This window comes from Pleurodeles waltl, chromosome 11, assembly GCF_031143425.1.
Source record: "Pleurodeles waltl isolate 20211129_DDA chromosome 11, aPleWal1.hap1.20221129, whole genome shotgun sequence".
In the NCBI taxonomy this organism is placed as follows: Eukaryota; Metazoa; Chordata; class Amphibia; order Caudata; family Salamandridae; genus Pleurodeles; species Pleurodeles waltl.
In genome coordinates, this window is record NC_090450.1 from 794,123,674 (window position 1) to 794,148,878 (window position 25,205).

At 48.6% G+C, this 25,205-nt stretch overlaps 1 long non-coding RNA gene across 2 annotated transcripts in view; it reads right to left on the reverse strand.

Moving 5' to 3' along the window:
• Positions 1–261: 261 nt before the first annotated feature.
• Positions 262–25,205, reverse strand: part of LOC138266120 (uncharacterized) — a 47,808-nt gene continuing 22,864 nt past the window's right edge. Inside the window, exons 3-5 of one of the 2 annotated variants that reach the window (XR_011199465.1) lie at positions 23,752–23,836; positions 8,421–8,450; positions 262–1,750 (exon numbers count right to left, since the gene is read on the reverse strand). This is a non-coding gene — a long non-coding RNA (uncharacterized lncRNA). The remainder of the gene's footprint in view (positions 1,751–8,420; positions 8,451–23,751; positions 23,837–25,205) is intronic. The other variant, XR_011199466.1, reaches the window with a different exon arrangement.

Below are 25,205 nucleotides of genomic sequence, written 5' to 3' on the forward strand. Positions count from 1 at the left end.
GTTCTGATGAATTAGCTTCAACCTGTGCCACACAAGGATGCACAAGGACAATCCAATACCCTGAATGTCAGTAACCAAGAATTGCTATGGCTCCTTTGTTGGGGCCCTGTGTTAACTGATAAGTAGTGACTAATGCTACACTGGGATAAGTAGATTAAATATGTCCCCCTGCTCCTGAGAGGCCCTATATGTGCTGTAAGTGCAACTACACATTGCATCTATTGTACATTATACAGAGTTATTTTGAACAAGAACCAGACCACGACACCAGAAAAAATGCAACACCTCCCAGGGGGAAGCAGATATGGGAGATTTATGGGCATGAAACTTTGAGAGTAGTTTAACAATGTGAGCTGTATGATGTGCCATACTTAGAAAGTAGTCAAGGCCAAAGATGGTAGACGTTCTCCAGGCAGGTGTGAATACATTAACAATTAGTAACCAGCCAACAACAATAATCCCCATGCACAATGGTGCAAGGGTGTGTGTGTGTGGTAGTACCAGTCACCAGTGTATGTTCCAGCGTGGCCAGGGATCTGCAATCTGTAGTGACAAAACTATCCAAACTATACATGCCCTATCACTTATCAGTGTGCTATAGTAGGAGAGTACTGTTGTTGAACTGTGTGTAAAATCAATACATGAGGCCCACTTACAGTGTGTAAAGTATGGAAAAGGGACCATACTTGTCTCAAATGTGAGGAGGACTAACAGTTGTCGATAGGCCTCTGACAAAGCAACATATAGCTTCAAAGACTGCAGGTTGATTGCTACATCATGTACTTAACTCAACTTACACAATGGTACTAACTCTTAAATATGAAATGGTGATGACCTACTGAATGCAGAAACTATTTTAATGTATCAAAACTGCCTACACCTATTAACCCTAACACTAGCTTTAACACTAGCCTAAACTCTCTTAAATTATCTTAAACTATCTTGAGTACTATGCACACGTGGCAAGTTAAACATCAACCCTTCATCCCCCTTAATACAGATAGCTTGGTACAATACAAACAGCAGCGACTTCCTAAACATATACAAGATATGCATTTTTTTATTTATTTTTTTGTTTTGTATTTTTTTAAACAACCCCCACCTTTTTAAAAAGCCTAAGATAAAACAGACTTAAAAACGATTATCTATTAAAATATTTATCAACTAACACTTTTAACTACACTATACCTATGCAAAACCCTAAAAGCATACTAACTAACTATCACTAATTCAACTACAACTAAAATGGGGAAAGTCAATGGCAAGAGGGAGAGAGTTGCACATTTGGCCAGCAATCTGTTCCATGGCCTCATGGATAGTAAGCAATATCTCATGATTGCTGGCCTGCTCCTTTTTCTATGCCAGACATCCTCTTGTTCGGGTTCCCCATTTCTCGAGCCAGCCTATAATTGAAGGTTGCCATTCCCCTCATGGGTTGGTATCCTTGGTTGTGTCTGAACAGTAGACGGACCCGGTGAGGCCTGTGTGGTGGTAGGTAGCACGGTTGACACAATGGAGGGTCCTGTTGTGGCCTGTGTCATAGGATGTGGCTGCTCTCTAGCACCCTGAGATCCACTGTGTGCAGCTGGTGCCTTGCTTTAGGGCCTGTTTGGACTCCTCCAGGTTCAACTAGCCTTTCCCTGCTGTTAGATGGCAGCCATCCTCCTATGGGCCTTTGCAACCTTCCAGACATGCCTGTATCTGTCACGTCTTATCTCAAATGTTCTTGCTATGTCCGGGGTTATGTTATCTAGAGAGTAAAAGGAAACACATATTACATCAAGTTGTAATTGTACATTATGTTTTAAAATGGTGGCTGACGTTGTCATGCTATGATGAGTGCAAGCCCAGACCAACTTCAAATATTGAGATAGAGATATGCACAATATACCATCAGTACAAAGACATCTCCTAATATAACATGTGAAACTGACTCAAATGAGTTCAGTGTAGTTGTAAAATATGTAAAGTTAGTCACAATGTGGGAACAAGCATATCACTAATAGCAGTGATTCTCAATTCTGATGATGAGTCAATAAGTATTTTTAGACACGGTCCAGGTATGTACCCTTTTGGTGTTGGTATAGCAGTGATACTGCCTTGCAATACTTATTTGGAATTACACAAGGCAGCACACATTGCTGACTTGGCTTACTCTGCTTCAGGTGGCCACTCCATAGATGGAGAGGGGTGGCTCCCTCTTGCAAGACTTTGATGTTGAAAACTCTATCAATTATGTCTCAGGCAAATACATTGTAATTTCATACTAAGCATTTAACATACAGTTGTAATAAAACCATGATTACCTTTATATATTTACTTTTATGTACACTCATTCTCCCTGGGCTGCATTCATCAGCACACATATAACATATGTAAATGGCTCTCAGGTGTGTGTATATGCATGCAGGAGCACTCATCTGTACAAGAACACTGTTGGTTATAAATGAAGGCCTCTTACACCATGCTGCAAGGGTGCCAGCATTGGTGCTAGCGCGCCTAACTTAGCCCACCAGTAGGTGAGCAGTCACGTGCAGTATGCTGCTAAGACTGTACATTCCTACCTGTGTTCTTTTAGACAGGTTTGTAACATGACTTTATACCTTGTGTTGGATGAATGCCTCACAGAAATGGCACATAGGAGAGATACAGGGCACGAGTCTGGCATTTTAATACCAATTCATGTGCAGACCATTGCATTTGTCAAGCTGCCCAAACCATGCCAATGATCCATGCATTGAGGCTTACTAGGACTCCATAGGTTTAACAACAATGGATCCTGCTCGCTCTGCTCCAAAAATACTTACAACACTGAGATATGAAGCCTAATATCCATTTTACACTTGCAAAGCCATAGGGCCAGACCTCTGCCATGGGGACATCTACATTCCAATATGCAGACGTCAGGCTGTCTGGTAATGATTTGTACAGCATCATGGATCAATAGAGTAGCAGGCCTACATCCCTGCAGCCTCCAGGGAATCATTGTAATTGTTACTCTGTCAATCCATTCTACATAGGTATGACATGGATACTCTGAGGGAGGCTCAGGCTCCCCCAATGCTGGATTACGGCAACCATACCTCAGATTAATTTAGCTAGCCTTTTCCCCCCAGTGCTGAGCCCTTTTTTGGCTATTTGGGGTAGTTCGCACTTAGGCCTTCATAACTTTTTGTCCATATAAGCTATCCACGCCAAATTGCGGTCCTTTTTTCCAACATCCTAGGGATTCTAAAGGTACCCAGAGTTTCTGGGTTCCCCTGGAGGAGACCAAGAAATTAGCCAAAATACAACTGGAATTTCGTGTTTTTTACCAGAAAATGGGGAAAAGGGCTGCAGAAGAAAGCATGTGGGTTTTTCCCTGAAATAGGCATCAACAATGGCTTTGCGGTGCTAAAATCACCAACTTCCCAGCTTTCAGGAACAGGTAGACCTGAATCAGAAAACCACAGTTTTCAACACATTTTTGACATTTTACTGGGACATACCCCATTTTTACTAATTTTTGTGCTTTTAGCCTCCTTCCAGCTAGTGACAGAAATGGGTGTGAAACCAATGCTGGATCCCGGACAGCTAAACATTTCTGACAAGTAGACAAAATTCTGAATTCAGCAAGGGGTCATTTGTCTAGATCCTACAAGGTTTTCCTACAGAAAATATCAGCTGAAATAAAAAAATATTGAAATTCAGGTGAAAATAACAGCCATTTCTCTCCACGTTTTACTCTGTAACTTTTTCCTGTGATGTAAAATGTTCGAAAGCAATACCCTGTTACGTCTACTTGAATGTTCTGGTTGCGGTGATATATAGGGCTTGTAGGTTCATCAAGAACCCTAGGTACCAAGAGCCAATAAATGAGCTGCACCTTGCAATGGGTTTTCATTGTATACCGGGTACATAGCAATTCATTTGGTGAAATATAAAGAGTGAAAAATAGGTATCAAGGAAACTTTTGAATTTCCAAAATGGCCACAAGATAAGGTGTTGAAAAGCAGTGGTTATTTGCACATCTCTGAATTCAGGGGTCCCCAGACTAGCGTGTGAATTACAGGGCAGTTCTCAAATACAGTTCTTTATTACTCACTGTCTTACATTTGGAAGGAGAAAATGTAGAGAAATACAATGGGCAGTAAAACTTGTTCTTCTATTCTGTGTTTCCCCATGTCTCCCGATAAAAATGGTACCTCACTTGTGTGGGTAGGCCTAGTGCCCGCGACAGGAATAGATTAACACAAGGATCAATGGTAGTTCTTGCATGAGGGCTACTGTTAACCCTGGAGTGATCTATTCCTGATGCAGGCACTAGGTACAGGCACACAAGTGGAGTTGTGTTTTTATCAGGACAAGTGGAGAAACACTGGGTGGAAGGAGTTTTGTGGATCCCTGCACATTCCAGTAGTTTCTGTGATGAAAAGCAAGGACAATTTGTGTTTTTAATCAACTTTTCACTTTTGCAGGGTATTCTGAGGGAGAAAACGTTATGAAATCCAAACACGCCACACTTCCGTGGACTGCCTCAGGTGTCTAGTTTTCAGAAATGGCTGGGTTTGTTAGGTTTCCCTATATGGTCTTCGTGCCCAGGACCAAATACTCAGGTGACTGTCTTACAAAACTAGGCTGTTTTGTGGTAGGTAATTTTGATGTCTACACATTCCGTTTTGGGTACTTCTGTGTTGTGATACTTGCCCACCCACTAAAGTGAGGCAATGTTTTTCTCTGGAGACTTAGTGGAATGCTGGGTGGTAGAAAATGTGTAGCTGCCTGCAGATTCCAGGACTTCTCCTCACTGAAATGCAAGGCAAAAGTGTTTTTTAAGAACATTTTGTGATTTCAAGAGGATTCTGGGCAAAGGAAAACTGGTGATAGCCACGCAAGTCTTGCACCCTTGGACTTCCTTTGTACTAATATATTAAAGTTATTATATTAAAGGAATTATGGTTTCAAATCATGAATACTTATCAAAGTATCTGAATATTGAAACCAAGCCTTTTGAAGGTGGGCCATAAAGATTTGTCCAACCTCTTTATGGTTCATTCACACACCATTCACGCACAACAAACAACCCTTTTATACCACCGGCCACGGGCCCAATCCAACCAATCACTAAACTCACATTAATTTACCTCTGCCAGACAAGGGCCCATCACATTCATACCCCACAGGACAGAATACGTTTGACTACATTTTAACATCTGTCAAGTAACCACCTCCTTCTTCCTGAACATTACCCAAGGCATGCGTAATGAACCTTTACCAATGACTTCCATGACAGCCACCCAAGGCTCAGGAAGAAATGTTTTTCATGCGCCTTTAGCGCACTCACTGTGCTAAATCCAACTCCTTCCAGTTGGGGGTGTCCGAGTATGCCGTACAAAGCGATTCCGCAAACTGAGCGAGCATATCTATCTTTGAAACTAAGGCAGACAGGCTGGGGAATTCTCACGATGTTCCCTAAAGAGAAGGTCATAGGCTATGAAAAAGGGTAGTGTTTGGCACGCAGGGGAGTCCATGAGAACATAGCATATGCCCCAGCCAACTGATGTGCAGTGCTGTGACTGTAATGCACTTATCATACAGCAAATTGAATATCTACTAAGTTCTGATGGAGGATGAACATGAAAAGCAGGTCAAACACTGACCCATACATGTCATTGTCCTTCAGTGCAGGGATGGCACCAATGGGTTTGAATCCATAGATGTAGATAATGTACATCTGTACTACCTTTACTATCTGCCTTCTACCTGTGCAATATCCCTGTGAAGGCACACCTACCATAAGCATTCCTTACCCATTCATGTCTGTATTCATCAGAGTCCTGACTAATCCTGTATAATTGGCAAGTGAACCTATGCTAGTTTGTTGATGCAAGTTGGGGGGTGTCTGAGTATGACTTGGGAGGGCTATCCCTCGAACTGAGCGAGCATATCTACTGTTCAAACTAAGGCAGAGATGCTGGTGAAGAAATTCTAAGGTCTCTAAGGTAAAAAGTCAAACAAATATCCTGTGGGACTCATTCACTAACACTTCTACGTTTGCTTTGAAAGTGAAGCTACAAATTGAGTTTGCACACTTTCAAACAAGTAGAAATGTTGGTGAATTTGTCAGACAGGACATTTGTTTGACTTATTACACTTTCTCTGGTTCTCGTTGGCAATCATGGTGGTCCTTGTGTAGCATACATAAATTCCCAAACAAGTACTTCAAAATTCAGACATGCCTTTAACATTTTGCCACACAGAGTACTCCGTGACAATGTGGCATATGTTCTGTCCATTACCATGTGCAGTGTGGGGACTATAATGCACGTTAATTGAACAGAACACCTACCACGTTCTGAAGGTGGATAAAGGTGTCATGGAGGCCACGCGAAAGTCCATGATTTCCTGAAGTAGATGAAGTAAAATTCTGTGGCTGCTTGCCTAACAAAGCAGTGTCCCATGGACGTTCGGAATCCAGGCACAGACACTAAAAGGATTATCCAATGGCAGCTCCACCTCAGTCGATTTCACAGAACTTTGCTTTAGTATGATACAACGTAAAGCAAGTAGGGACACAGAGGCCTGGTTGAGATGGGCACTGGGGACAGTAATACCGACTCTCCTGCCGCTTTCCATGCTTCAAGCACACTTTACAGCAACGACATGGATGATCCTTTTTGGGTGTTTTAGGAATGCGATCAGCAAAGTGTCGCTCCTGCAGCCTTGCCACGTTGTCCAGAACATATGAGGAGGAGGCTGCTGCTGTTTCTGTAACAGCAGTGAGGCTTTCAATTACAGACAACTGGAAGTCAAGGCAAGTCATGAGTCTTCCTGTGGTTGTCTCACAGTAAACAACATACAGGTGGGTAAACAGTTTCTTGTATCAAGTGCGTGTTTTACGACACGCATTGTATGGTTGAAGAACATGGTCGTTCTTGTCCACTCCACCCATGTACTTATTGTAATCAAGTATACAGATGGGCTTGCAGTCTTCAGCCATCTGACCCCAAACAGTGATAGCGGAAGTGCTCTCCTCATGAATTATAGTGAGCACGTGTACATCACGCCTATCCAAGAACTTGACTGCAAGCAGTTTGTTGGAACGCAACTCAGTACTCTGGGATTTCTGGAGCTTCTTGCAAACAAGCTGCTGCTGGAATCCTTTGGGGTTACAATGAATTGTACCGCAGACCACAGTGCCAGCTTTGTAGAACTGACTGAACAGCTCTACTCCTGTATAGAAATTGTCCACATAAAGGTTATAACCTTCGTGAAGGAGTGGCTGGACAAGTTCCCATACAATCCTATCAGTGACCCCTAACGCGGGAAGGCAACCTACAGGGTTAAGGGTAGAGTCCTTCCCTGTATACACTCTCAAGCTGTACACATAGCCAGAAGAGCTCTCACACAGTATGTACAGCTTTATGCCATAGCCAGCTCTTTTGCTCCCAATGTACTGTCTGAACAGCAACCATCCTTTGTACAGAATCAATGACTCATCGACTGCTATATTCTTTCCAGGAGTATGGATCTCTGGAAACCTAGCAGACGAATGTTCCAAGACAGGCCGGATTTTGAACAACCTGTCATGGTCTGGATGGTCCCGGGGCAATGCAGCAGAACTGTCATTGAAATGCAGCATGCGCTGTAGTAGCAAAAGATGATCTCTGCTCATGTGTGGTGCGAAGATGGGGTTACCCAAACTGTGCTAAGTCATCCAGTAAGACTGCAGGGTGGGTTTCTGCACTAAACCCCATTTTGAGCGTAAGGCCCAAAAATATCTTCAACTCCGTCAGGGAAGTGAGAGTCCACTGGCGTGCCCTTGAACTGGGCCCTAGAGCGCCTCCATGCTCCCTCAGAAATTGGTCTGCACGCAAATTTGTTTGCTGCACAATTTCCTGAAGGAAGTCAACATCCAAAATAGATGGACGTAGTCGACTGGCAAAAAGTTGACCGTATTGACTTTACATCCAGCGCCACCAGTAAAATGTGGAATTTGGTGCTGAACTAAATTGGGGGGCTGTCGCGAGAGTACTCTCTCTGTGCTTGCGGCCGCATGCACCTGCTCTCTGGGTTCGGCTAACGCGCTGTTGCCCCGCTGCAAAGACTGTGCTTGTGAAGGGACAGCACGACTGTCATCATTGTCTTTCTCAGAATCACTGGAAGATGTATCATTGGATAGGACTCCACTGACTGAAAAATCACTCCCAGAATCTGCCCCATTGTCCTCTCCCTCAGATGCTGTCTCAGTCTCTGATCCTACCTCAGAACTATTCTCCATGACCTGAGTTAGGGTTTGAGCAGCAGTCAGCCAACGAGACCCCATCTCTGCTACTGGCTAAACTGTCCCTCTAAAGTACTAGCCTACGTAGAAGGCAGATAGTCACAAAATTGCTCGTGGGTGTGTGTGATGTGTCCAACTGTAAATGTTGTTACCTTACCTTCGCTTCTTCTCTGATTCTGAAGATTCTCTGAAGACAGTGAAAAAAACAAAAAAGACACACTATTACTTCACCTTACCACATACCCATCATCATAGCCTTTAACGCTGGTGGCACCCAGTACAACAGTCATTTTTGGTGCTCTGTCTCTCATGGCCCCCCTCTTCTAATTCCCTCAGTACCACCCAGCAAAATTGCCCCTCATATCTCCATAGCACCCCTCTGCATACATTTAATTTGTTTTAAAATGCAGGTAATGCCTGGCTTTACTAATCCACACAGCTAAATAATGTATATCCTTTGCAGCAGGCATATAAACCATCTGCGCTACTTTATGGCGTCAAAACTGTCACTAGACACAAGACAGATCTATTTCTCTCTCTCTCTATCTCTCTCTCACTCTCTCTCGCTGTGACCCATGACCAGGAAACGGTGCCAGTAAGGCATTGTTGCAAAGGGAAGACTCTCCCCTTTCCATTGATGCCTTCCTGGCATCTGGGGAGGCAGTTTTGGGCTTTTTTCACCCACCAGAGTGGCGAGAGGACGCTTACCTTCTCCTCCACTGCTCCGGTGGGGAAAAATGTGATGTCCAGATGCCTCGCGGCACGCTGACGTCACAGAGGGGCGGGTGGGGGGAGACGCAAAGGTTCTTCCGCATCTCCCGGGGTAATAACATTTTGTTTTTAAATCCTCCGGTGCATTGCACCAGAGAATTTTTTAACCCCCTCCCTGGTGTCAGCCACTGGTCGTGACCCGCACCAGGAAGGTAGTGCGGGCGTCGGCTAGTGACCGACACCCGCACCAATGGGGTTAAATACACTAATGAAAATGTATAAACACCCTTACAGAAACATTTGTGTGATGTCTTGTTTTGTCTTTCATGGCTCAATATCATGATGTTGATGCACTATGTCACTACCATATTTCCAGCATCCATAATTGGAAAAATGGCTAGAATGTGATGGCTACCCTGCAGACACTGTCCTCCATCTTTGAACAAACTCACTTTTTAAATGATGCACAGGGACAGGTATGCATCACCAAACATTTTAAGTGTTGATCAGCAGGAATCTTTAGCCACACCTTGAGTCAGTCACAGTGGAGTTATGTTGCAGAAGAGGTTAAACATATGCAGCATGTATGAGCATAGTATGCTGCAAGGTGAAGCAATATATGTGGCATATTGACACACATGTTATATTGATCATACCTCACAATACCTTCATGTTAACACTTAGGGCCTCATTATGACATTGGTGGCAAATGACACCTACTGCCATGGCGATGGCCAGCAACATATCGTCGCCGTGGCTACCGATCATCCACCCAATTATGACCATAGCCGGAATTCCACCCAAAGGCTGGCGGAATTCCATCTACGGTCATGGCGGCGGACGACGGTAAGGTGGCTCTGCTGCCAGCAGCAGTGCCATGCCTGCAGAACGCCGTCGACCATATCATGAGCCATGATACGCCATGGCGGTGTTTTGCTGGCGGACGCTGCTGCTGTCAGCAGCACCACATCCCATCTCCTGCCGGAAGATCCCCTGCAAGCAGGTCAGTCGGGTTCTCCAACAGGAGAGGGGGTGGGTTGTGTTCATGTGTGAGGGTGAGTGGAATTGTGTTTGTATGCGTGCATGTGTGTGTTGTGCGTGTGTTCATGAATGGTTGTGTGTGTACATGCCTGTTGTGTCATGTGATTGCATGTGTGCCTGGATGTATGTTAGTGAGTGTTGCTTTGAGTGTGTCTGAATGTATGCATGCGTGGGTGACTGTGGGTATGTGTGTGTGTATGGGTGTGTACATATGTGCGTGTATGTGTGTATATGTTGGGTAGTCAGGAGGGGGGCGGAGGAGACCCCTATAAGTGCCAGGAAAGGAATTCCCTGGTACTGATAGTGCCTACCGCCATGATTTCCATGGCGGTACAGAAACCATGGAAACCATGGCGGTAGGCGAGGTCAAAATGCCATGGATGGCCTAGTGACGGCTGCCGGGATGGAGACTGTAGCCTCCAGCCCAGCGGTCGTTACCGCCGTGGCGGTCGGTGTGTTAACATGGCGGTTTGGCTTTGGCCAAACTACCAATGTCATAATAGTGGTGGTATGTACCGCCAGCCTGTTGGCGGTACTATCTCCACTATTACACTGCAGGGGTCGTAATGACCCCCTTAGTAACACTGTCTGGGTTATTTTTTCCACCTCATCCGTACCTGTTTCCTACTGAAATATGGACATAGGCAACGGAAACATTCCCCAGACTAGCTTAGAGACAGTCATTACACTTTGCTGCTATATCTGTTGAAACATGGTTCCTTACATTTGTGCAATTTGTGGTACAACCAGTTTTTATTATGTTGAACATCTGAAGATTAAGCACCAGACAATGGTTCTTGTGCTGAATGCATCAAGATTATAGATTTGCAAACATCAGCATAGATGGGAAACTGCATGAATACTGTAGACCTGGTTACAATGCCCCTACATTCAGAATAACATGCATCCTTCTCAATTCTAAATTATTCTGTGGTCAAGCTTGGTTGTTTTTGCACAATGACCATAATTTGGTTGCAGGTGATTGATACCTCCTTATACACACCACAACGTTACAACTCTCAAGGATCACACACACACACACACATATCACAGAGTTACAACCATGTACTCATTACACTTACTGTTTGTATTGTGATCCTGGAAGATGTTGACTTCTCCCTGCATCAAAGGGACAAGGCCCCCTACAAGACAAAGGGGGTCATTCTGACCATGGTGGTCATCGACCGCCAGGGTCGACGACCACAGAAGCACCGCCAACAGGCTGGCGGTGCTTCCTTTGCTATTCCGACCGCGGCTGTAAAGTCGCGGTCGCCCAGCCGGGCCCGGCGGTTTCCCGCCGAACTTCCCCCGGCTGGGAGAATCCTCCATGGCGGTGCTGCTTGCAGCGCCGCCATGGGGATTCCGACCCCTTTCCCGCCAGCCTGTTTCTGGCGGTTTTCACCGCCAGAAACAGGATGGCGGGAACGGGTGTCGTGGGGCCCCTGGGGGCCACTGACATGGGCAGTGCAGGGGCCCCCTAACAGGGCCCCAGCAGGATTTTCACTGTCTGCTTTGCAGACAGTGAAAATCGCAACCGGTGCAACTGCACCCGTCGCACCTCTGCAACACCGCCGGCTCCATTTGGAGCCGGCTTCAATGTTGCAGGGCCTTTCCCGCTGGGCCGGCGGGCGCTCTTTTGGCGGTCGCCCGCCGGCCCAGCGGGAAAGTCGAAATGGCCCCCGCGGTCTTTTGACCGCGGAGCGGTCTTTCGACGGGGGAAGTTTGGCGGGCGGCAACTGCCGCCCGCCAAACTCGGAATGACCCCCAAAGGGGGTTATTACAACTTTGGAGGAGGTGTTAATCCATCCCAAAAGTGGCGGTAAAGTGACAGATATACCACCAGCCGTATTACGAGTTCCATAGGATATAATGGACTCGTAATACGGCTGGTGGTATATCCGTCACTTTACCGTCACTTTTGGGACGGATTAACACCTCCTCCAAAGTTGTAATAACCCCCAAAGATTTGAACATTACATTATAAATAGTACAGCTACACAGAGGCCACATCCCATAATAAATACTGTGACAGCCCAGTGTATGTAAAATATTCAACACTTGACACACATATGAATACGTTGTATGAATATGGGATGCAGCTAGTCAGCTTGCAGGGCTGAGCTGTCTGGATATTGAAGCTCAGAGTTATCTAACATCACATGCTTGAAGCATTCCTCAGGCATGTAATGTTTTCTATACTGCTGGTCAGCATCATCCCAGGCCCCTTTATAGCATGACACTAGGGTGAAACCATTGGCCCTAGACAGGCTACATTAGTAATGCAATGGGAAAGGACAGGTATACACTGTATGATATACTGTAAACACCACATCAGACTTTTCAGAGAGCTGGAACACAAGTGCTGACTTGCGGCAATGCATGCTAACTTGCAACATGGTGCAAGGGTGCATGCCTTCTAAGAAGGTTTGTATTGTTTTGTCCTGCAAGGACCACCTTCTGGCACAAAAGCAATTGCTTGAGGCATTTTCAGCTGTCTATGGGGGTCATTCCGACCCTGGCGGTCAAAGACCGCCAGGGCCGCGAATGACGGAAGCACCGCCAACAGACTGGTGGTGCTTCCTAGCCCATTCTGACCGCGGCGGTAAAGCCGCGGTCAGAAAACCGGGGCCGGCGGTTTCCTGTCGGTTTACCCCCGGCTGGGCGAATCCGCCAGGGCAGCGCTGCAAGCAGCGCTGCCTTGGGGATTCTGACCCCCTTCCCGCCAGCCTGTTTCTGGCGGTTTTCACCGCCAGGAAGAGGCTGGTGGGAACGGGTGTCCTGGGGCCCCTGGGGGCCCATGCGACTGGCATGGGCAGTGCAGGGGTCCCCTAACAGGGCCCAGGGCGGCTTTTCACTGTCTGCTTAGCAGACAGTGAAAAGCGCGACGGGTGCAACTGCACCCGTCGCACCGCCGCAACACCGCCAGCTCCATTCGGAGCCGGCTCCTGTGTTGCAGCCCTCATTCTCGCTGGGCCAGCGGGCGCTAACTTGCTTAGCGCCCGCCGGGCCAGCGGGAATGTCAGAATGCGGGAAGCGGTATTTTGGCCGCGTGGCAGCCAAATGGCGCTTCCCGCCACCCACCAGAGTTAGAATGAGGGCCTATGTGTGCTACACAATGCAGCACACATAAAAAGTTTTACATAAATGGAGATTGAACATATACTTCCTCCTTAGTCATTATCTGTGGAGGGAGGTCTGGCATTTTTGGAGCATTCCCTTGTCAGTCATGTATGTTTAATCAGGGAATGCTTCTAGATCCATGCATGTTCAATGTGAACAACAATTCACAACTCATAGACCCTGCCCCCTGGGGCAGGCTATATCACCGCAGCTATTGGCCCTGTGTTGCATTACACTGGATTTATGCAGTCTCTCCGAGGCACACAAAGTGGCCAAGTGCTGCTTAAATAATAGTACTTTGATTTTTGTATTGCACATGAATCAAGTTGCATGGTGCTATTTCAAACCACATACTACATTAAGAAGTCTGGGGCTTTAATGTTTAGGTTTAGCATGACTGCTATATCAACATTACCTAATGAAGATAGTACAAACATGCATACCTACAAGGCCTCTGATCTCCAAACCCAGCAGGTCCACCAGATCGGCCTCACGTGCCAGAACATCAGCCCACCGGTGCTTGAGCTGGGAGACAGTGCGATCCCCTCCAAAGACTTGGCCCATGTGCCAGCACCACTACTCCCATCAATCCTTCCTGTTCTGGGGGGTAAGCAGTCCTGGATGACCCTACCCCCAGAGGCCACCATGTGGGGAAGGCAATGCAAAAGGAGCCATATGAGTCCCACAAACTCTCCCTTTTCAAAATTGTTACCCCTACCCTTTCACGGCATGAGCCTTTCCCTTGCTAACCTACGACACCCCAAACAAACACCCATTAAACTAATGCTAACAGATAATATATATAGAACCCCAAAACTGACAAACACCTGACAATACAAAGACAAATATACTATACGCAAACACAAAAGGTACACAATGTACAGAAAACAGGGACATACCAGACACCGACTAGATCAAAACTTGCATAAATCCTCCAGATACTCTCTAAGCACAACAAACAACCAGCATAAACTAACAGACTGTAAGAGAAAGTGAAAATAACTTTCACACTTCCCAGTATGCAACCTGTCACAAATATTGTGGCATTTCTTGGGTGTGTTGAGCACTTTTCTGACATTTGTGTTGATTTCTCTGACACATTGCTATGCAAATGGACATTGCATGATGGATGCACTGCGCTATAAAACTTCTGCAGTATAGTCAGGTCCACACAATGGCGATGATGCATGGGTTCCGACCCACACAACTGGTGTGATGCACGGGCTCAAAGCTGTGAAATGGGGATGATGCACAGGTTGTGACCCGCGCAATAGGGCTGATGCACTGGATCTACAGTGGAAGTGTGGCTTCTGCTGGTTCAACACACTAGGCCCACTTCCATTACTCCAGGACTGGGGTGGCACCACTTGGCAGGTCAGAGTGACAGAAGGCAGTGTCCTGGTATTGAAGCTGGGTGGATTGAAGACTTTCATGTCCCTGAGATTAATGACAGGAGGCCAGGTAAATTGCCCTTGAGTCTGTCTGGGTTCAAGGAATTCATGTTCAGTCCTTATCATATAGCCAAGGGACCAGCAGGCAGCATGGCAGCACAGCAAGGCAGGAATCAAGGGAAGAATGCTCACACAATGGTTTTCACATTCGTTACCAGGGTACACTCCTGGATGTTCCCCACAGTCATATGTGCATTTGAAAAAAGATCCTGGAGCCTATGCCCCACTTTGTTTATTCCCTAATCAGCCCAATCTCTCTCTTGCTGATTGTGTTGAGATCCCTACCTTCTGATGTGTCACTGATGCAACACACACTTAAGGAAGCACAGATGCAGGCTGGTTACCCAATACTCCAGTGTATGTCCCACCCAGCGCGCAGCTTTTCTGGACTGTAAAATTCCATCTTGTGTAATTCCAATAAAACTCATGTTTTCATCAGGCAGCCATGTCTTATGCATAAAGTTAGCCAAGGTCGTCCATGTAATGTAGCGATGCAGCAACTTCTGCACCTAGGGGTGTAGGTATGACCCCAGTTGCATGGTGCTTGCACCATGCAATGTGGTATATGTGCAAACCAACTCAAATATGTTATTTGTGAAGCCACGCAAGGTCACCTTGCGTATCCCTGGGTGCCTTCATAAATCTCAATTAAAGTAATGCCTCACAAATATTTGCATTGCAATCACTCACTCTGCACTAGTGAGGCATTCCATGGCTGTTGCATGGTTGTTGCCATGCAACTTCCATGGTTTTAGATGCATTTGCAGGTAAATCTGGTAATGGGCCAGAAAGATACAGCTTCTAATGAGAGGCATAACAAGGAGTGATATGTTTATTTATCCTTGTTACTTCCTCTTTCAATGCATTCAACAGCACACGTAGATCAAGTAATATGCCTCTCAGGATTTATTTTTTGCTCGAAGGTGTCCCCTCATGCATAAAAACAATCCTGCATGTAACACAAGCATACTTGCAACATGATGCAAAGGTGTCTGTGTTGGTGCTAGGCTGCCAAAACAGCATCAGCATGGCAGGAAAAAGCTGGAATGTGCCATATTATTTTAAACACAGCACATTTCTGTCCTCTCCCTCTCATGCAGTGCAGCACAGCAAGATGATTTGCTGCACTGCATGACAAAACTTGTAAATCTATCTCACTGTTTAGTTCTACACTACCTTTGAACTGTACTAGCGAGTGTCACGTAGAACATACACTACTAGCACACACACATTACCCTTTTGCACACTGTTCAACATTCCAAACTATGGTGGTCATTACAACCCTGGCGGACAGTGTTAAAGCGGCGGTAAGACCGCCAACAGGCCGGCGGTAAAAAATTTGGAATTACGACCGTGGCAGAAACCGCCAACAAAGACAGGCACTTTAACACTCCGACCGCCACGGCGGTACAGACAAACAGCTTGGCGGTCACCGCCAACAGACAGGCGGGAGACAATGTACCGCCCACACTATTATGACAGGCCAATCCACCACCTTTTCTGGGGCGGATTCACCACGGATAAAAACACGGCGGAAACAGGAAATTCAAAGGGAAAACGCTCACCTCATCACACTCCACGAAGAAGGAGGGCACCATAGAGCCGGAACTCCATATTCTTCCTGCGCTAGTCTTCCTGCTCCTGTACCAGGAGCACCAACGCCGGCGGCGAAAACCAAGGTGAGTACTGCACCTACGACATAGGGGAGGAGGGAGGGAAAAAACAGGGACACACACACGCAACACCCCCACCCCCACCCTAACCCACTACAACACACACACTAATACAGCATGTCCAAACATTACAGTAACAACCCCCAAACTCCCCGGAAGAATGCAAAGACAAAAGGAAATGAGTGTAACCATTGTATAATATCTAAGTAGAGTAAGCAAAAATATACATATATACACTATTAACAAAATATACACCACGAATAGTAGTCCAGGTAATACACCATTCATAGTCCGTGGACCACTGGGCCCAAAATGCATGGACGAGGCCCACACAAGAAACCCGATCATGACGGAGAGAACACTGCAGGGGCATCAGATAGAAATACAACAGGTACCTCAGGGGGAAGGGAAGGGGGGGCACCTCAGCCGGATGAGTGCACGACGCCAGATCCACGAGGGGGCTCCATGCCCATTGATGTATCCTGGGGAGTGCAAAGCCACCGTCTCTCAAGTCTCTACAGTGGGTGGTTTGCCCACTGTACCATCCTGGGGAGTGCAAATCCACAGTCTCTCAAGTCTCTACAGTGGGTGGTTTGCCCACTGCTTTATCCTGGGGAGTGCAAAGCCACAGTCTCTCAAGTCTCTCCAGTGGGTGGTTTGCCCACTGCTTTTTCCTGGGGAGTGCAAAGCCACAGTCTCTCAAGTCTCTCCAGTGGGTGGTTTGCCCACTGTTCAATCCTGGGGAGTAGAAAGCCACAGTCTCTCAAGTCTCTCCAGTGGGTGGTTTGCCCACTGCTGCATCCTGGGGAGTGCAAAGCCACAGTCTCTCAAGTCTCTCCAGTGGGTAGTTTGCCCACTTCTTTATCCTGGGGAGTGCAAAGCCACAGTCTCACAAGTCTCTCCAGTGGGTGGTTTGCCCACTGCTTTATCCTGGGGAGTGCAAAGCCACAGTCTCTCAAGTCTCTCCAGTGGGAGGTTTGCCCACTGCTTTATCCTGGGGAGTGCAAAGCCACAGTCTCTCAAGTGGATAACAGTCTCCACTGGTTCTGGAGGGGGACTGGTGCCCAGAGTGCTTCATCCTGTGCAGGACAGACGGAGTGGATGCATGTCTCCACTGGTTCTGGAGGGGGACTGGTGCCCAGAGTGCTTCATCCTGTGGAGGACAGACGGAGTGGATGCATGTCTCCACTGGTTCTGGAGGGGGACTGGTGCCCAGAGTGCTTCATCCTGTTTAGGACAGACGGAGTGGATTCATATCTCCACTGGTACTGGAGGGGGACTGGTGCCCAGAGTGCTTCATCCTGTGCAGGACAGACGGAGTGGATACATGTCTCCACTGGTTCTGGAGGGGGACTGGTGCCCAGAGTGCTTCATCCTGTTAAGGACAGACGGAGTGGATGCATGTCTCCACTGGTTCTGGAGGGGGACTGGTGCCCAAAGTGCATCACTCACCCCGTGACGGTCCCTGTTGCGTCACTGCCCCTGCCGCTCATGGGCTAGCGGTGCTTGAGTTGGCGTTCCTTGCCCTGTTCAGCAGGGCTTGCCCTGTTCAGCGGGGCTTGAGTTGGCGGTCCTTGCCCTGTTCAGCAGTGCTTGCCCTGTTCAGCGGTGCTTGAGTTGGCGGTCCTTGCCATGTTCAGCGGTGCTTGCCCTGTTCAGTGGTGCTTGAGTTGGCGGTCATTCATTGCCCAGCTGGGCTGGGGCTGGCGGTCCTTCATTGCCCAGCTGGGCTGTGGCTGGCGGGGTCCTCCTGGGCAGCTGGGCTGTGGCTGGCGGGGCCCTCCTGGGCAGCTGGGCTGTGACTGGCGGGGTCCTCCTGGACAGCTGGGCTGTGGCTGGCGGGGCCCTCCTGGGCAGCTGGGCTGTGGCTGGCGGGGTCCTCCTGGACAGCGACGAGGGGACTGGCGGTGGCCTCCTGGGCAGCGACGATGGGGCTGGCGTTGGCCTCCTGGCCAGCGGGGATGATGGCGGTCTTCTCCGCCGTGCTGCTCCTCCCAGACTTTGCGCCTTTCTTCTGCCCCTTCCCCACCTTGGGAGGAGTCACAGCTGAGTCCACACCTGAGTCCGAAGCCTGTGAGCGGCTTCGGTGGCTGGAGTCTTCCCCCTCTCTCACCAGGTACTGCCCAACTTCTGGTGCTTCACAGGGGGGGGACTGGCTGTGCTCTGGCTCCGTGTTACACTGGCTGGCCTGGTGGCCGGTGCACTCCACATACCTGTCACAACAGGCACCACTGGTCCCGGTGATTTTGTGGATGAGGTGCTAGTACGGGACCTATGAGTTGGACGGGGGGGTGGTGGGAAATAGGTTAAGGGTGGACATGAAAAGTTGTTTGGAGACACTTGGACGGGTAGATGGAGGGCGTTTGGGAGTGGAGGAAGAGGTGGTGGTTGTAGGAGGTGTAAGTTTTGTGGATTTGGGTGCAGGTGCATGCGCTGGAGGCTGTTGTGAGGTGGATGGCTGTTGGGTGGGTGTGTGGCTGCATTTGTGTATCTTCGGAGGGGGCGTCACAGACACACTGGGAGAGGACACAGGGGACTTGTGAATGGTAGTGGGGGTGGTGAGTGCACGTGAGCGGGGTGTGGTGGGGGGTGTGCTGGTGCGGGACGTAGTGGCTGTAGTGGTAGTGCATGCAGGTGTGAGTGTAGACGAGACTGGGAGGGAGGAGGGAGACGAGGAGGAGGGGGACACAGTGGAGGCAGTGGATGTTGGTGTGTCTGTAAGTGTGTGATGCTTGCGTGAGTGCCTGTGGGATGTGTGGTGCTTATGTTTGCCTGAGCTTCCCTTGTGTGGTGAGGTGTGTGCACGCTGGTCTGATGGTGTGCTTGGGATAGGCAGAGGTACAGGGGATTGGGTCTGGGTGGAGGAAGTTGGAGGGGGGAGGCTAGACACAGGGACAATGGCTGCCATCAGTGCTGAGGCCAGAGTTTGAACGGTTCGATGAAGGGCAGTCTGACCAGAATGATTGCCCTCCAGGAATGCATTTGTGTGTTGCAACTCCCTTTCTACACCCTGGATGGCATTCAAAATGGTAGACTGCCCAACAGTGAGGGACCTGAGGAGGTCAATGGCCTCCTCACTGATGGCAGCAGAGATGACAGGGGCAGGGCCTGAGGTGCCTGGGGCGAAGGAGATGCTCACTCTCCTGGGTGAGCGGGCACGGGGCGAAGGCTGAGGGGCTGCTGGGAGGGCGGGTCTGGTAGGGGGGGGTGGCGGCTGTACCTGTTAAAGTGGGGGGCACAGATGTTGCCGCCACCACAAGGGAGCTCCCATCGGAGGACAAGTCTGTGTCGCTGGTTGCAGATCCTGTGACCGCCGTGGTGCTCCCCTCACCCTCCATCCCACTGGTGTATTCCGAGTCCGTAGTGTGGGCCTCCATGCCCATGTGGGATGCAGCTCCCTCGTGCTCCGGTGCCACTGCTCCTCCACCTGATGATGCTAATGCACACAAGAACAGGGAGACCGCAAAAAAAGGGGGGAGAAACAGAAGAAAGACAGGTTGAGTGCATGGCTTACCGCAACCGTTGGCGGACAAGACAGACACAGCAGCCCCCTGCACTACGCCGCGCTGTTGGGCTCTACAGTACAATTCCTGGGAAATGGCCTACAAGGCTATGGACGACATCTGCACACATAGATGAGACAGGGGCATGAATAGCTGTACTTGGCACTCTACAGAGGTGGGGTGGGGGGCCACAGGGCCATGACTTACGAAGGGGCCTACCCTATGGAACTCGCCCTGGTCTAGGGAAACCCACAGCCCTCCTCCCCCACCCAGGCCCCTCCACTGCACGAAAAGTCAGCTGAATGAGAGTGTACTCACCCCCTTGTGCCTGCTGTGATGCCCTCAAGCGCCCATCCAACTCCGGGTAGGCCACCGCCAGGATCCGGAACATCAGGGGGGTGATGGTTCGACGGGCACCCCTCCCACGTTGGGAGGCCATCCCCAGCTGAGCCTCCGCCGTCTTCTCGCTCCAGCGGCGAATGTCCTCCTATCTCTTCCGGCAGTGGGTGCTCCGTCTGTGGTGGACGCCCAGGGTCCAGACGTCCTTGGCGATGGCACGCCAAAAATCCTTCTTCTGGTGGGCGCTGACCTACATGAAATTTACAGGGGAAGAAGAGAAGTCATTACCAACTGCAACGTCAAAGTGATTGGCCCCCATCCCTACCCTTGCCATGTGGCACATGCACCCACCGTCTTTCATGCATGCAGGACTCTGCCCCCTTCCTTCTTACAACCAGCCCTCTCCACACAGGCATAGCCCATACAACATGCTCCCTGTGTACTTACCTGTTGGTCTGGAGGACCGTAGAGTAACGTGTACTGGGGGAGTACCCCGTCGACTAGCTTCTCCAACTCCTCTGATGTGAAAGCAGGGGCCCTTTCCCCTGACGCACGAGCCATTGTCTCTTCCAGACCGAGGTCACAGCAGCACTTGCAGTCTAGGTCCTCTCCTGTCGAAGATCAGATATCGAGTGACTCAACAGATAGAAAATGGCGGTCACGTCCGCAGCGGTCACGTCCGCAGCAGTGCGTACCATCACCGCCGGCGTACATCGCCATTGGCTCCTGGGACCATAGGGTCCAATGTTAACCAATGCAGCATTGCGCCACGGTCTTCGACCGCCTACCGCAACGGTGTACAACGCCACATCCCATTGTCCCGCTTTAGAGGTCAGGCAGCCTCCATTTCAGGGGCCCACATGGCCTAATTACCAACTGCGTCACACATACCTAGGCCTACTCTCAACACACATACAGGCCAGATTTTGGGGGCCATTCCGACCCCGGTGGGCGGCGGGTGCTGCCCACCGGGCGGAAACCACCGAAACACCGCCCCGCGGTCAAATGACCGTGGGGACCATTCTAACTTTCCCACTGGGCCGGCGGGCGATCTTCAAAAGATCGCCCGCCGGCCCAGCGGGAAAGCCCCAGCAAAGATGAAGCCGGCTCCAAATGGAGCCGGCGGATTAGCTAGGGTGCGACGGGTGCAGTTGCACCCGTCGCGATTTTCAGTGTCTGCCAAGCAGGTCTACCAAAGGTAAGTATAGTACCCCACCCCAGAGCGCAGGAAAGTAGGAGTAAAGTACTGCAAGTTTCCCCAGGACACACTACAAGTCATGAAAAGAATTATTGCAAGAACCAAGCAAGACTGCAAGCAACAAATGGTGGATTCCTGGACCTGAAGACCTGTGAAGAGAGGAGACCAAGTCCAGAAGTCTCAGAAGATTCCAGGAAGGACAGGAGCCCCTGCCAACCTAGAAGATTGTGTAAAAGAGGATTCTCCGGTTAGAAGAAGTCTGCAGAAGAGCACCAAAGAGGATGGCTGCGAGTTACTGCTTGATGCAGGAGATGTCCCATGTCAAGATGTTAGATGCAAGAAGTTTGCGGTGCTGGATTCATCCAATAATCTTTGGTTCAAGCAAGGTTGCGTTTTGCATCAAAATGGCGCTGCCTGGACCCAGGAGGGACCTGGGGGCCTCTACTTGGACTGAGGAGGCATAGGGGCTCCCAACATTGGAGAGAGCCGACAGATGATCAGGCAGCACCCACAGGAGTCCCAGGACATGGGGACCCAAGAAGGTGCAAATTGCGGTTGGTGCAGCACAACAAAAGAAGGTCCCACGCCACCGGAAAACAACCCAGCAAGTTGTGCGTCACAGGATGTAGTGCTGGAGACCTGGGCTACACTGTGCATGGAGGATTACTGGAAAAAGTACACAGAGGCCCCAGGAGCTAGAGATGACGCTGTGCACAGGGGTACTGTCGCAAACCGGGAAGGGAAGCTCTTACCTCTGCCAAATTTGGACAGCTAGACCTTAGGACAGTCTGGGTCAAAAGGTCCACCACCTGTGTTCCAGGGAGCACGCTCGTCACCAGGAGAGGAGTCCCAGAGAATCGGTCGTTGTCTTGGAAGGTGCCTGCAGGAGCAAGGAAGTGACTCCGTCACCCCATGGGAGATCCCTTTGGTTCTTCTGCTGCAGGGTGAAGGCAGGGAGTCCTCAGAGCATGCACACCTTGGAAACTGTTGCAGTTGCTGGCTGGAGTTAAAGTTGCAGGGTCACAGAAGCCTTTCTGGATACTTTGTTGCAGTTACAGCAGTTCCTGGAGCAGTCTGCAGTTGATCAGACGGTCAGAAGCTGAAGCAGAGGGTGCAGAGGATTCCTTGAGGAAACTTGCAAGCTGAATCTGAAGAGGAACCCACAGAAGAGACCCTAAATAGCACTGAGAGGGGAATTGACTACCTATTCTGGCATGCACCTATCAAGAGGGGTCTCTGATGTCACCTGCTGGCACTGGCCACTTAGAGATCTCCAGAGTGTCCCCACACCTTGGAAAACAAGATGGCTAACACCAGAGACACACTGGAGGAGCTCTGGGCACCACCCCTGGGGTGGTGATGGACAGGGGAGTGGTCACTCCCCTTTTCTTTGTCCAGTTTCACGCCAGAACAGGGACTGGGGGGTCCCTGAACCAGTGTAAACTCGCTTATGCAAGGAGGGCACCATCTGTGCCCTTCAAAGCATTTCCAGAGGCTCTGGGAGGCTACCCCTCCCAATCCTGTAACACCTATTTCTAAAGGGAGAGGGTGTAACACCCTTCTCCCAAAGGAAATGCTTTATTCTGCCTTCCTGCGACTGAGCTGCTTAGACCCCAGGAGGGCAGAACTCTATCTGTCAGGTAGCAGCAGCTGTAGCTGCAGTGCAAGCCTCAGAGAGCTGGTTTAGCAGTACTGGGGGGTCCATGGTGGAGCCCCAGGATGCATGGGATTGGCCCCCAATACCAGATTTGGAATGGGGGGACAATTCCATGATCTTAGACACCTTACATGGCCATATTCAGAGTTACAATGTGAAGCTACATATAAGTATAGACCTATCTGTAGTCCACGTGTGTAATGGTATCCCCGCACCCACAAAGTCTAGGGACTTGGCCCTGGACAACGTGGGGGCACCTTTGCTAGTACAAGGGCACCCTCACACTTAGTAACTTTTCACCTAGCCTTCAGTAAATGAAGGCTAGACAAATATGTGACTTATAAATGACTTAAGTGCAGTGAAAATGGCTGTGAAATAGTGTGGGCACTATTTCACTCAGGCTGCAATGGCAGTCCCGAAGAAAGGTTTGTCTGAGCTCCTTATGGGTGGCAAAAGAAATGCTGCAGCCCATAAGGATCTCCTGGAACCTCAATCCCCTGGGTACCTAAGTACCATATACTAGGGACTTGTAAGGGGGGTCCAGTGTGCCAATAGAAATTGGAATATGAAGTCACTAAACTATAGTGACTAATTTGGAAATAGAGAGAGCATAAGCACTGGAGTTCTGGTTAGCAGAACTTCAGTGACACAGTTTAGCACTACTGACAACACACACATAGGCCACAAACTATGAGCACTGGGGTCCCGGCTAGCAGGATCCCAGTGAGACATGCAAAACACACACAAACAGGCCAAAAGTGGGGTAACCATGCTAGAAAGAAGCTACTTTCTCACACTATGTTAAATCTTGTTTCCGTCTCCATCTGAGGATTGATGAATGGGGTCATGACGCATGGCTGCAACCCATATCCTTGGTCACCTGAAAAGTACAAACAGAAAACAGAAAATCAAATAGCACATTGTTACTTAGACATAACTGTCCATGAGGGTTATGTATGCTGCCAAACGCATACATATTTCTTACACTTTTGACCAATATGTGTTAGATACTGTTGACTTTTGCTTTACACATGTATCTTCAAGTTCTGTGTCACCACACATATTGTTTATGTCCTGAGACATAGGACACTTCTGCATGCTGACTGTCATTTTAAGTTACTAGATGCAGGTTGTGACAGTGCCAACATGTTTGGCACTCACACATACACTTGTCCTTTTGTCACTTTAGAGGTCCATGCTTGCCTACATGACATTAGCACAGCCTTTGATTTGTTCACTTAATTTAGAGTGGCTATTTGCTAAGTATATGTAGTAAATTTCCAACATGTGACATGGATAGTTACAAAGCTTTTGTCAAAAGCTAATGCTTTTTATATGGCAAGGTGTCATGCTGAACTTTGATTGGCACATAGGGATAGCAATGTAGGCTGTTTTAATAGTGGACAAACTGATGTAGATAAAGGTAAATGTATGCCACATACGTACACATTACACTTTCAGATTTCATATGTCTGTATGTGATTTTGCCTTGTAGATAATTCAATACCTATATGCATTGATTATGACATCATTGATGTGGCAAGAGAGTGTTGAGTCTAGGATCCTGAGTACACTTTAATACCTTACACTGGTTGCATTTAATTCCACAGTATTCACTGGTGTATGATATGTTTGACAACATATTAATATGAGATGCAGGAAATGTAGGCTACTTGATGCACCAAATTGGTCATCAATCTATGAAGTTTGTTTATGTGGGTTGATAACTATGTTTATGTTTGGACCTAGACTGCAAGAATGACTGAGAAATATGTGTACCCTGTACTTTTAATATCACATATGTACCTATATTTGGCATTTCCACATGAATTGTAGGTACACTTACAGTGCATGACTATGCCGGGTCGATCCTCCCGAATCCGGCCCATTAGTTCCCTGGGGGCACGTTGCGTCACAGGGAAATGACCCGGTCTTGATTCAGCCACAGACCAATCCCGAGTCGGCTGAATTAAGGGACGCAGCTTTTGGACATCTTTTTGGACATCTTTTTTTTCTCCCAGAGTGTGGGGATATTTAGTTTGATTTGTTGTTTTTTCACGTATTATCAGTAAGGTCAAAAAGAGAGAGAGAGGGTAAGACAGAATAGAAAACCCCCGATCAGTGCTAAGAGCTACATATAACCAGCCACAGTAGGTTGTTATGAAAACCAAACAAACAAAACAAGAGATTGGAAAAGGGGAAATTCGACGTAGTAACCAGCAAGACAGAGAACTACAGCACCAGAACTC